The following is a 13553-nucleotide window of genomic DNA, read 5'->3' as shown; positions in this document are numbered from 1 at the left end:
CATATATCATCATTCTTGAATCTGTTTTTGGCCAGATGCTCAGTAAGACGATTATACCACATTCGTCCAGATTGCTTCAGATCATATAAAGATCTTTGCAATTTGACTGAGTATAACCCTTGCGAATATTCATTGGATGGTTTAGATATCTTTAATCCTTCAGGGACTTTCATATAGATATCACGATCTAATGAGCCGTACAAATAGGCTGTTACCACATCAATTAAATGCATATGCAGTTTATAATATGCAGATAAACTGACCAAATAACGCAATGTTATCGCATTCACTACAGGGGAATACGTTTCTTCATAATCTATACGGGGCCTTTGTGAAAAACCTTGTGCCACAAGTGGGGCTTTATAGCGCACAACTTCATTTTTCTCATTTCGTTTTCTCACAAATACCCACTGGTATCCAGCAGGTTTTACATCTTCTGGTGTAAGGACTACAGGTCCAAAGACTCTACGTTTTGCAAGTGAGTCTAACTCAGCCTTCATGGCTTCTTTCCATTTTGGCCAATCATTCCTTTGTCAACATTCTTCGACTGATCTTGGCTCAAGATCCTTACTTTCATGCATGATATTCAATGCCACATTATATGAAAATATTTCATTGGCAATTGTCTTATTTCGGTCCCATTTCTTTCCTATAATGACATAATTTATCGAGATTTCATTATTTTCACAATTTTTAGGTACTTGAACGTCTTTTGGCGTTAAAACTATATCAAAATTTTGGACAACTGCAGGTGTCTTTACTATGTCTTTTTCAACAGGAATCGTATTTACCTTTTTTCTTTTTCGAGGATTTTTGTCTTTGGAACCGACAGGCCTGCCATGCTTTTGGCGTGAATTTGCTTTAATGGCTACTTGTCCTACTGAGACATCAATTCGAATTGTAGCATTTTCTGCTGGTATATAAGATTTAGTTATCCTCGTTGTATCAAAAAATGCATCAGGAAATTCATTTGCTATTCTCTGCAAATGTATAATCTTTTGAACTTCTAGTTCACATTGTCCTGATCAAGGATCTAAATGCATCAACGATGATGTCTTCCAATTAAGTTCCTTTTCAGGAAGCTTATTCTCTCCCCCCTAATGTTAGAAATTTTGATTCATCAAAATGACAATCCACAAACCGGGCTTTAAATACATCTCCAGTTTGTATCTCAAGATACCTCACTATAGAGGGAGAATCATATCCAACATATATCCCCAATTTTCTTTGGGGTCCCATTTTGGTGCAATTAGGTGGTGCAATGGGAACATATATCGCACACCCAAATATTCTTAAATGGGAAACATTTGGCTGCTGGCCAAAAGCTAATTGCATAGGAGAGAACCGATGGTAACTCGTTGGCCTCAAACGAATAAGTGCTGCGGCATGTAAAATAGCATGCCCCCAAACCGACGTTGGGAGATTTGTTCTCATAAGCAAGGGTCTAGCAATTAATTAGAAGCACTTAATAAGTGATTCTGCTAACCTATTTTGTGTGTGAACATAAGCTACTGGATGTTCAACACTTATTCCATTAGCCATACAATAAGCATCAAAAGCTTGGGAAGTAAATTCACCAGCATTATCAAGACGAATTGCTTTGATTGGATTTTCTGAAAATTGTGCTTTTAATCAAATAATTTGAGCCAGTAATCTCGCAAACACCATGTTGCAAGAAGATAATAAGCACACATGTGACCATCTCGAAGATGCGTCTATCAAGACCATAAAATATCTAAAAGATCCACGTGGTGGATGAATAGGTCCACATATATCACCTTAAATCTGTTCTAGGAATTCAGGGGACTCAAATCCAATCTTTACTGGTGATGGCCTTAAAATTAACTTTCCCTAAGAACATGCAGCACAACAAAAGTTTTAAGAATCTTATGATTCTTTAGTGAATGTCCATGGAAGTTTTTAATAATTCTTCGCATCATGGTTGTTCCCGGATGATCCAATCGGTCGTGCCAAGTTATAAACTCATTTGGGTTAGTAAACTTCTAGTTTACAATGGCATGTGATTCAATTGCACTAATCTTGGTATAATATAACCCAGATGAAAGTGAGGGTAATTTTTCTAATATAACTTTCTTATTTAAATCATGAGTTGTGATACATAAGTACTCATGATTTTTCTCATTCATAGTCTCAATATGATATCCATTTCGGCGAATATCTTTAAAGCTCAACAAGTTTCTTCGAGACTTGGTAGACAATAGTACATTATTTATTATGAATTTTGTTCCTCCAGGAAACAAAATTATAGCTCTTCCGGAGCCTTCTATCACATTGTTCGAGCCAATAATAGTATTAACATACTCTTCTTTTGGCACAAGATGGGTAAAATATATAGTACTTTTAAGAATAGTGTGTGAACTTGTACTATCCACAAGGCAAATATCTTCAGAATATGTCATTGCCATTTTTCTTCAAAAATAAATGCTAATAATAATAAAATGAGTAGAAGTAAATGCACAGTAAAATTATTCACATGAATACTTAACAAACACATACACATATCAAACTATTCCATCATTGATCAAATAGCCAATATTTCCTTCAGAATCCTTAAAGAAATTAAATACATCATAATGAGTGGTGGAATTTTCATCATTTGAAACAAAATTTGTTTCATTTCCTTTGTCATCCTTTTTCAAGAATGCTTGATAAAGATCAACTATGTGCCTTGGGGTATGATAGGTACATGACCAATGGTCCTTTCCACAACAACGGAAGTATTTATCCTCAATTGATATACTTTGCCCATTGTTTCTTTCTTTATCCAACTTCTGGTGAGATCCTTTCTTGTGAACATAATTTCTTTTCCTTCCATAATTTTTCTTGTTATCAAAATCTTGTCATTTACCTCTTCTGGGGTTATAATTTACCGCATTTACTTCAGGAAATGGGGAGGCACCAGCTGGGCGTGCTTCATGATTTCTCAAAAGCAACTCATCATTGCGTTTAGCAACAAGAAAGCAAGAAATTAACTCAGAATATTTTTAAATTCTTTTTTTTCGATACTGCTATTGCAGGAGCATATTCGAGACATGGAAGGTCGAGAAAATTTTCTCTAACATATCGGGTTTGAGGAAGTATCACCGTCTTTTGATGATTGTACCTTTCTTCAAGGTCTTTCCACATATCTGCAGGATCTTTTAATGTGGGATATTCATTTTTTTAATCATACGTCAAGATGACGATGAAGGAAAATCATGGATTTGGCTTTATCCTTCTGGGATGTATTATTTTCAACATTAATAGTATCTTCAGGATCCGTTGAATCAAGATAGATTTTAGCATCTAGTATCCATGATAAATAATTATTTTTAGATATATCAAAAGCATTATATTCAAGATGAAAGAGTTTCGACATAGTAAAAATTTATTACCTGAGTCTTCCTAAAAATTTGATGAGCGTTTCGTGCTGATAACGTGTTATAAAATAACTAAATAAATAAATAAGAAAATAAGTTTAGTGCCAGAATCGAATTCGTCCCTCTTGTTATTTTGCCATTAAAGTCGTCCTTAATGTTGCATTTGTATTTAAGTTTGTCCTTTGTAATTAAATTTTTTTTATGACAATTCTACCCTTTTCATTTCGCGGGAAATGCTTGGTTTCTTTCCTTGGATGAGAAACCCTTAACGTTTCTTATTCACAATGCTTGGTTTGTTATTCACAAGGCTTCGTAAAGGAAATCCAATACATTGTGCCCTAACCCAGAATCGGAGAAGACCGTAGATTTTGATGGACTGAAACTGAAGAGAGGAGGCGAGATCGAGGAACTGGAAGAAAGGGACGTGAGGAGTCGCTGGAGCATTACCGATAGGGTTTGAGTAGGTATGTTTTTGTTCCTTCTTTTCAGTTTGGTAGCTCTCGCTGCAGTGGGTATTCTCGGGTTAGATAACTTAGGGTTTGGGGGTGTGTTTATCGTTGGAATGAGGCCATGTATGTGGAGAGTAGGGATTAGGTAGGTCCGTCTATTTCATATTCTATAGTAATATGTATGTGTTGTTGTACTCTATTTTTCAGGGTGTGGTAGAAGAGGATGGGTTATTTTAAAGTGAAGGTTTACCATGGAGGATGGTTTACGTATAAGAACGGTCTATTAGAGTATGTGGGAGGAGAAACAACGGTGATAGAAGAGATTGACGGTGATCGGTGGTCTGTATTTGAAGCGTATGCTGAGCTAAAGCAACTTCGTTACGTCGAGGAGAATACGCCATCATTATGGTTCAAGGATCCAGTTGCTGAAGATATGGAGAAAAATCTGAAATTGTTTAAAACTGATGCGGATTCCATTGAGATGTGTCGAATAGCAGAGTTGAGAGGCCATGTAGATTTATATGTTGTCCATAAGGTTCAAGATGAAGAGATGTTTCCTGATGTTGGCTACATTGATGTTGGGGATAAAGATGGGATGGGTGACATTAGTGAGGGGCAGGAGCTGGTTCCGTATGGGGGAGTAGATGAGGGGGAAAAGCAATCTGAACCATTTGCTGCTGACTCTGGGGCAGAGGACGACAATGAAGTTGGGTATGATAAATCTAGTGACAGTGACAGTCTCGATTCGGAGTACAATCCATCTGGGGAAGAGGACGATAGTGAAGATGATGTGCACTTTACTGATAGTGATGATGATGTTGATCCTGAAGTAAGTAGGTTTCAAGATGTAAATGTGATGAGTAAAAAACCTAGGGCTGTGAATAAGAATGCTTGTGCAAATGAGCAGTTTGAGAATGTTGAGGGAGGAGACAGTGATGACTTAGATTTCGATCACCAGGTTGGGTCTGATTCAGAGCATGAGGGCTTCACATTTCCAGTTCACAAGCTTCAGAAAGATATGAGTCAATACAAATGGGAAGTTGGCACTTTGTATGCATCTCGGGAGGAGTTCAAGGACACTGTAACTGCTTATGTTGTGCATACGGTAAGGTCAATTAGGTTTAGGAAGTGTGACTTGCAGAGGGTTAGGGCTGTTTGTTCGGGTGATTGTCCTTTCTGGGTGTATGCTGCAAAGGTCAGGGGTGAGGAAACTTGGCAGCTACGTAGCATGAACTTGACACACACATGCACACAAGCATACAGGGTGAGGATCTTACATTCGAAATGGCTCGGCAAGGCGTTTAAGAAGAAGGTTGAGTCAAATCCGAAGGTGAAAATAAAGGAGTTGGTTTCGAAGGCACAGAAGAAATGGAACTTGACTGTCACTAAGTCACTGGCCACTAAGACCAAGCAGATTGCACTTGATCAAATTCAGGAAACCTTCCGAGAGCAGTATAAAAGAATTTACGATTATGGACAGGAGCTGATGAGGGCAAATCCAAGATCCTCCGTTCGCATACAAGTGCAGAGGTCCCCAGATCTTGACAGTGAAGCACCAGCATCATCAAGGACCAGTTACTGCATCTTTTAGAGGATCTATGTGTGCTTGGAAGCATGCAAGCAGAGCTTCCAGCATTGCAGGGATTTCATTGGCCTAGATGGCTGCTTTTTGAAGACACCCCAGGGAGGACAGCTGCTAACTACAATTGGGTGGGATCCCAATGACCAAATGCTGCCAATTGTGTATGCGGTTGTGGAAGCCGAGACAAAGGACTCATAGAGTTGGTTTCTAAGTCAGCTTGCATCTGATGTTGGGCTGGATAAGATGGGAAGATCTACCTTCATGTCTGACCAACAAAAAGTAAGAAAAGTACACTAAATTTATAGAGTGAATCACTTCCATTCAATTCTCCCTAATTACAATTTCCTTGATTTCATGCGTGCAGGGTCTGTTGCCAGCATATGAGGAGGTTATACCTGGTGTGGATAATCGGTTCTGTGTGAGACACTTGTACAACAACTTCAGAAAAAGGTTTCCAGGATTACAATTGAAGAAATTGATGTGGAAGTGTGCTAAGGCAACTCACTGGAGGGATTGGGAGAGGCACATGGCCGAGGTGAAAGCTGTGAATTAGGAGGCCTATAGGTATCTAATTGTTATCCCTCCTAGGTATTGGTCTAGATCTAGGTTCACTTATAACTCTAAGGTAGATACATTGGTTAATAACATGTCCGAGAGCTTTAATTCTGCCATTGTTGATGCTAGAGAGAAGCCTATAGTCACCATGTTAGAGGAAATAAGGGTAAAACTAATGACTAGGTGGGCAGAAAATAGAGAACTTGCACAAAATTATTTAGGGACAATCTTACCTAGGATTAGATTTAGGTTGGAGAAGAGATCTAGGTCAGCTGGGGATTGGAGACCATACTGGTCTGCAGCTTCGAAGTATGAAGTGGTGAACGGATTAGAGAAGTTTGTGGTGGACTTAGGATCCCATGAATGTTCATGTAGAATTTGGCAGATGAGTGACATACCCTGTGTCCATGCTATCAGTTGCATCAAGTTCAAGGGACTAGACATAGAACCTTTTGTGGCTGGGTGTTATAAGAGAGAAGCTTATATGAGGTGCTATGACTCAATCATACATCCCTTGAATGGAGTAGATCTTTAGGAGAGGACTGCACACCCTGATGTTATGCCTCCCCCCTATCGAAGGCCTAGTCACAGGCTAGTGAAAAAGAGGAGAGCAGCTCCTGGAGATGAAGAGCAGAGCAGCCGCACTCAACTATCAAGGAAGGGAGAGACACAAAGGTGCTCTCTGTGTGGATCTGTTGGGCACAAAAGAAGCAGATGCCCTAAACCTATTGAGGAGTTGGTATGATTTTTAATTTGTCTTTCTTCTATTAATTGTAGTCTCAGCTATTGTTGCTATCCCATTATTAAATTGTATTTGTTTGTGTGGCCCAGCAGTCAAAGAACAAAGGAAAGTAGCAGAAGGGAAGCACTAAGACAAACCATCTACCTGCCAAGGGAGGAAGGAAGACTGCCTCTTCTCACCCCAAAAGGAAAGCTGTTTCAGCAACTCAGCCACCCTCTGCAGCCCAATCCAACAATGCAGCTCAGCCCAAAAGGCCTAGAGACAGGCCCAAGGGAACTACTAAGCCCAATTCCTCAACCCAACCTGCTCCACAGCCCAACAAGGTTGCTAGCCCAACAATTTCAGCACCTCCTTCATCCTCATCACAGCCAGCCACCACAACTATTCCTTCATCTCAGCCTACCCTTACCACATCTTCAAGCCAACCTGTTGGTCACTTCTCTGCCAGGCTCTCTGGAGCACCTCACATCTCTCCAAAGAAACTGAAGTTAATGGCAAAGTTGCCTCCAAGAAAATGGGGAATGCTTTAGGAAAAGGAAAATGGGATATACTTTATTTTGGGTTATGTTGTCTTTTGTGTCTTCTGTTGGGTATTTTGTGCATGTTGTCTTATTTTGGGTTATGTTTCTGTGAACTTTGCTGGAAAAGTGCAGTGTGACTTGTTAGCTACTTCTTCCTATGTTATGTTTCTGTCAACTTTGCCTATGAGCATCTATGTGTTGTACTTGGTTGCTGGATTGGACCAGCCAACCCTTTTGGGATTACCTATGTGCCTGAAACACTTTTTATTATCTATGTTATTATGACATTTACCATATTCACATGAGATTGTCTTTGATTCAAGTTTGTTATATTGTTAGGAAATTAGTCAGTAATGGAAAACAGGTATTTACCAAGCAGAAATCAAATTCACATAATTGTCATTTATACATGTTGAGAAACAATTCAACATAACACATTCATACCAGGTACATCATTGTCACCTAATAACTTACCACCAAAACACTTCTCACCAAAACACAGTCAACAAAACAAACCCTAAAAGAATTTACCAACAACAACAACAGCATCATACCCAAACACCCTTTTCATACCAGGTTCAATGGAATTACACACTTAGGCCTAGACAGAAAAATTCTGCAGCAATAGAAACAGGAACCCAGCCCACCCAACAAACCCTAACAGAGCAACGACCATTAACTTCCACTCTGCCGCTCTCGTCCTTGATTTCAGGGAAGCAACCTTCTTCTTCATCCTTGCAATTTCTGGGTTTCCCACCTCTGTCTCCGGCTCTGTCCAACGAAAGAAGTTGCAGCCTTCATGCACCTACACAAAATCACCGTCTTCAATCTCCATTCCTCAATCCAAATTACTCAACTCAAAAGAAAAGAAAGAAAAACAAACCCCATAATAAACACAGCCCCAAAATCTGCGCCCATAGTTCTCCTTGGTCCCCAAGGTACGCAACACCGGCCTCTCACCATGGGAACAGAGCAGCAACGCACCATGCGAGGGAGATTTGCTCCGAGACGACATCGAGCTTTTGGCAGCCATGGCGTTCTCCCTCCTCGACGTCGACGATGGTGGTGTTGGCAGCAGTTCTAGAATCAACCAACTTGCCCTTCTTTTTGGGGGTTAACATATGCTTATTGCCTTTATTTTTATATAACCATTCTTCAAACTACCCTAACGATGCAAAGGGCATTTATGTCCGAAAAAATTTTAAGGGCGAAGTTAAATACAAATGTAACATTAAGGATGACTTTAATGGCAAAAAAACAAGAGGGACGAATTCGATTCTGGCACTAAACTTAAGGGACCAAAATCGTACTTACCCCTTTATATATTTATTACTATTATGTATTAGTAGCATAAGAAGGAAAAGAAAAGTTTAATCCTATAACATTCCTTGAAAACAAGGTTATGCTCATAGTGGAATTCCTACGTGGCATTTCTCATATTGCTCTGTGTTTGTCCGCCACAGTTCAGTGATATTTTAAATTTTGAATTCAAAATAAATTTGGAGAAAAAATTCATTCCCATTATTTACGTTCTCTCTCTATTAGCTGTCTCCCCTTTTCTCTCTTCATACTCTTCTTTGATCTTTTTTCTTCTTCTTCATTACCTCCTCTTTTTTCACTTCATCTTTTCCGTTCACTTCAATTCCTCGTCTTATTCTTCTTATGGTTCTAATCTAAGTTGGAAGTGGATATTATAGAGTTTGTGATAGAGCGGATGTGGAGGATTTTAAGCTGTTCGTGATGGCTCCAAGCTTCAAAAGATTTGTCGTTGTTGAGGCAACCCAATCTGGAGTGGTTGATTTATGGCAGTGGTTGCGGTGGTTGCTATTTTGGTAGTGGATGATGGTATGGTTTTGGTGGTGGTCGCAGCCACTGCAAGGGATGTCGTCTTCGTCGCTGATGCTGTGGTGATGGATACAGAGGATAAAGCGGCGGAAGAATCCAGGTCGGTAAATGAAGTCCTCTATGACCGAGATATGGGAATCCAACACTCTAACATTGAAAGGAAGATCTTGAAATTGATATTTAAAAGGTATTTTATTATCTATGTAAATTTTTAATTTTTTTTATTTTTTTGGTCAGTTATTGCAAAAGATTGAATGTTTCACCTTTCACTCATTTAAACTATAAAGCATTCTGAGATTGTTACACCTTATACCCTCCAAGAGATAAATTCAAATTCTCAAAAAATCACAGTGGAATAATTGAACCATGAAAGTAATAAATTGATTTCTTTTATTTTCAATTACATTTGATATGTATAATGATGACCATTTATCCTTTAATATTTTAACAGTAATCTTGATTTATGAAAATTGAAATCTAAATCCCGATGCATTCATTTTTTTCTTTTATGGAAATATCAATATGGCCCTCCTGTTAATTTTTATAGATATTGGGTAAATTACGTTGCTTTCTAATATTTGACGAGAAATTTGACTATGATTTTTTTATTTTTTCTCCTATGTAATTAGTTATTAAAACATTGAGCTTTGCTGCATTGAGTACGTTTTGTGTTATGCATTTGTTGGAATCCTTTTTTCAATTTTGTTGTTGTTTTAGCCATTATTGAGGTTTTTTTTCGAGGTCAGTAACTATTTGTGGATTGCGTTGATGGTGAATTGGGATGTCTTTGATGATGGGTTGAGTTACAATGGTGCTCTGTTATTTTTGTTGCAGGAAATATAATAACTATTCAATTTGGTTTCTTCAACATTTTGAATTGAATGAAACAGTTCAAATTGGGTGCCAAAGAGGTTAGTTTCTTTTTCTTTTCTTTTGTTTCTTCTGTTTGATTTGATCCTTTTAATGAACCTTGGCAATGTATTTTGTGTCTGTGTTGCTGCTCCTCTGTTTCCTTTTCTGGATCATAATCAATTCCATATCTTATTTTTGTAGTGTTTCTCATTGGAATTTGATAATTTTTGCCTTTTCTTTTTTGTGATTTTTTCATTCTGCTTAACACATTGTCCTTGCATTTTCATTTATGTGAGCTATTTATGTATGTATAATCAAAATTCATGTTTAGTTGCTGTGCCATCATTTCAAAAGAATGATATAAACTTACCTAGAAACTCTTATTTTAGTTTATCACTGTAGTGTGGCCTAAGAGGTATGATTTTTCCCTCTTTTTCTTTTTGACTGTAAAACTGTGATAAACTTAAGTTTGGTGTATTTTGGTCATGTAAGTTTTCAATTGCACAGTTCTGTATGCAATGTATCAATGAACATAGCCAAAATTTCCTTTTTCTTACAAGTGATATTTTGCAGGATAATTCTTAGTCACAAACCAAAAATGAAAAATGCTGTTGAACCTCCTAGCAGTCCGCGACACAGAAATGTATGTTGTATTAATCTACTGTGTTTAGAATATCTGTTGATGGATCATGAACAATACACTTAGAAGTGTTTCTACTTTTCTTCTGACTAAACATGAATTAAGTTTTAAAATTAAACGGTTTTTTTTCATGTATTGGTAATTTTTAATCCCCTGCGTTGAATTAGAGAAAGTTGTTTAAAGCGGTCTTAATTTAAACAATCTGAATAATTTGAAAATTATGATGAGTAAATGAAATGCTGTGATGCCGTAGGTATCAGCCAGGTGGAATCCATTTGAAGCATGTAGGCCTAGAATTGATGAAGCAGTGGTTGCGGAGGTTGCTATTTTGGTGGTGGTCGCAGCCACTGCAAGGGATGTCGTCTTCGTCGCTGATGCTGTGGTGATGGATACAGAGGACAAAGCGGCGGGAGAATCCAGGTCAGTAAATGAAGTTCTCTATGGCCGAGATGTGGGATTCCAACACTCTACCATTGAAAGGAAGATCTTGAAACTGATATTAAAAATGTATTTTATTATCTATGTAAATTTTTAATTTTTTTCCTTTTTTGGTCATTATTGTAAAAGATTGAATGTTTCACCTTTCACTCATTTAAACTATAAAGCATTCTGAGATTGTTACACCTTGCACCTTCCAAGAGATAAATTCAAATTCTCAAAAAATCACAGTAGAATAATTGAACCATCAAAGTAATAAATTATCTTCGTTTATTTTTAATTACATTTGATGTGTATAATGATGACCATTTATCCTTTACAGAACGTGACACCTACACGTTTGCATAGGAAGTTATGATTGCATTTCACAACTTCGTGGAATTTTTACGTGTCATCTATCAAGTTTATTCTCAATTTCTATTATACATATTCATCTACCAAAATTTCAATGCCTTTAATCATTATCACATTTTATATTACATTCCTATATCAAACCAATTTCATTACACCACATTTTTCATGACTATTTATCCGCCAAAATTTCATTGCCTTTAATCATCAAGACATTTATATTACACTCCAACATCAAATCAATTTCATTACACCACACTTTTTATGATCGTATCTGATATTTTATTCCCTTTCTCAGCTTACTTTACAATTTACATGTACACACACGCCTAAAATTTTAAAATTTGAATACAAAATTAAAATTAAAAAAGGAATTCTCTCCATTCTTTGTTTTCCTTTTTATCTCTTCCTCCTCTTCTTTGGTTCTTAACTTTTACTTCTTCATCTTCAGTTTCTTTTCTTTTTTTCTCCGTTCACTAATTCTGTTTTTGTATATCTTCTTTTTTTTTCCGGTAGTTCTTATTCGTCTTCTTCTTATAATTCTTATTGTTCCTCATTTAAGTCGGAAGTGGAGATTATAGAGTTAGTGTATGCACCAAGATAGAGAATGTCATTGTACCTGATGGCTCCAACCTTTAGGAGAGTCATCGCAGTGGAGGCAACGGTATCTAGGGTTGCGGCGATGGATGAGATGGCGACTACTACGGTGGTGGACCATGCTATGGCGGTGGTGGTCGCAGTAGGTGCGGTGGAGTTCGTGGTGATTTTCAATGCTGTAGTGATGGATACGAAGGAGGAAGCGACGGAAGAGAGCAGATGGCTGAAAAGTATTGAGTCGCTGCCACAAAGAGAACATGCAATGAGATTATGAAAGCAGATAGCACAACCACGATATATAGTGTGTTTGGCAAATCCGTCCAAAGAGAAAAAACACGTTTTCGTTGGGTTAATTTTTTGTTTAACAAAAGCAGAAGTGATTTTGTATTCAAAATCACATTTACAAGAAGTAACAATTTCTTGCTTATGCGTTTTTAGCCATTTACACTAAACATTTATTTTTCCTTTACCAATTTTATCCTTTAGACATGTTATTGTATTATTTATAAAATTCTTATTATTTCTGTTTATATGAGCTCTCTTTTTCTATTATTTATTATTTTTATTTTTTTATTAAATTTTTATTTGACATTATATACCTTTATAATTGTAATTTTTGTATATTATATTTATTATTATCTTTTTATAATATGATTTATTGATCCCATTAGGTAAAGTAAATTAAACAAAAAATTAACCATAAATAATCATAATAGTAAAAACTGTAGGATATTTAAAAGAGTACTAAGAGAACTAAAAATATATTATATAAAACACATCATCAAGAACTTTTAGATTTGTTTCATCACTACTAAGGTAAATATTTAATTTTATTATTTTTAGTATTTTTTATAATTATAATTTTGGTATATATAATTTTTTATTATATTTTTTTATAATATAGATTATGATCCCATTAAAAAAAAGACAAATTAAATAAAAAATTAATCATAAGTATTAATAAAATTATAAACGTTGAATTCTAAAATAATATTAAAAATAAAATTTTTGAGAATATTAGAACAAAAATATGATGTAAAAAATACTAAATTAACATTTTTACGTTAATACTTAAAATTTAAGAAAAATGTAACATATTTGATTAGATAGTCTTATATATAATTTATATTTCTTATTTTTAATATAAAATATATTTTGCTAATTTTTTATGTGTTATTTTTATTTTAATAAATAAATATAAATTTTATTATAAAATTAATTAATAAAATTATTTAAATATATAAATTAAAATGATAGGATAATATAAAAAATTATTTAAGTTGATGTCTGTTTTAATAATTTTTCATCTAAAAATAATTTTAAATAGTGTAATCCAAATAATATTTATTTTACTATTTTTTTTAGTGTGTGACTTTTTTGTTTAGTAGAGAATCTTACTGATTGTTTGAATGTTGCTTTTTTAGTTTCATTAATAATATCATTTATCTTCAAATAATATAACTTTTGAAAGTTTGTTATCTAAATATAGTGATAATTATATTGCACTGTATTGTAGTTTTTTATTAATAAAATTTCATCATTTTTTGTAAATTTATTAGTAAATGACATAACAAATATTTTTTGTTATATTAAAGTAATAA

At 35.6% G+C, this 13553-nt stretch overlaps 1 long non-coding RNA gene across 1 annotated transcript; it reads left to right on the top strand.

Annotated features, from left to right (window-relative positions):
• The first annotated feature begins 9906 nt into the window (after positions 1 to 9906).
• Positions 9907 to 10903, top strand: LOC107464604 (uncharacterized). Its single transcript, XR_001587139.3, has 3 exons — positions 9907 to 9985; positions 10500 to 10569; positions 10820 to 10903. It is a non-coding gene; the product is annotated as an uncharacterized LOC107464604 (long non-coding RNA).
• Positions 10904 to 13553: the final 2650 nt, after the last annotated feature.

This window comes from Arachis duranensis, chromosome 9, assembly GCF_000817695.3.
Source record: "Arachis duranensis cultivar V14167 chromosome 9, aradu.V14167.gnm2.J7QH, whole genome shotgun sequence".
NCBI lineage: Eukaryota > Viridiplantae > Streptophyta > Magnoliopsida > Fabales > Fabaceae > Arachis > Arachis duranensis.
This window is presented reverse-complemented; position numbering and strand designations above follow the sequence as displayed.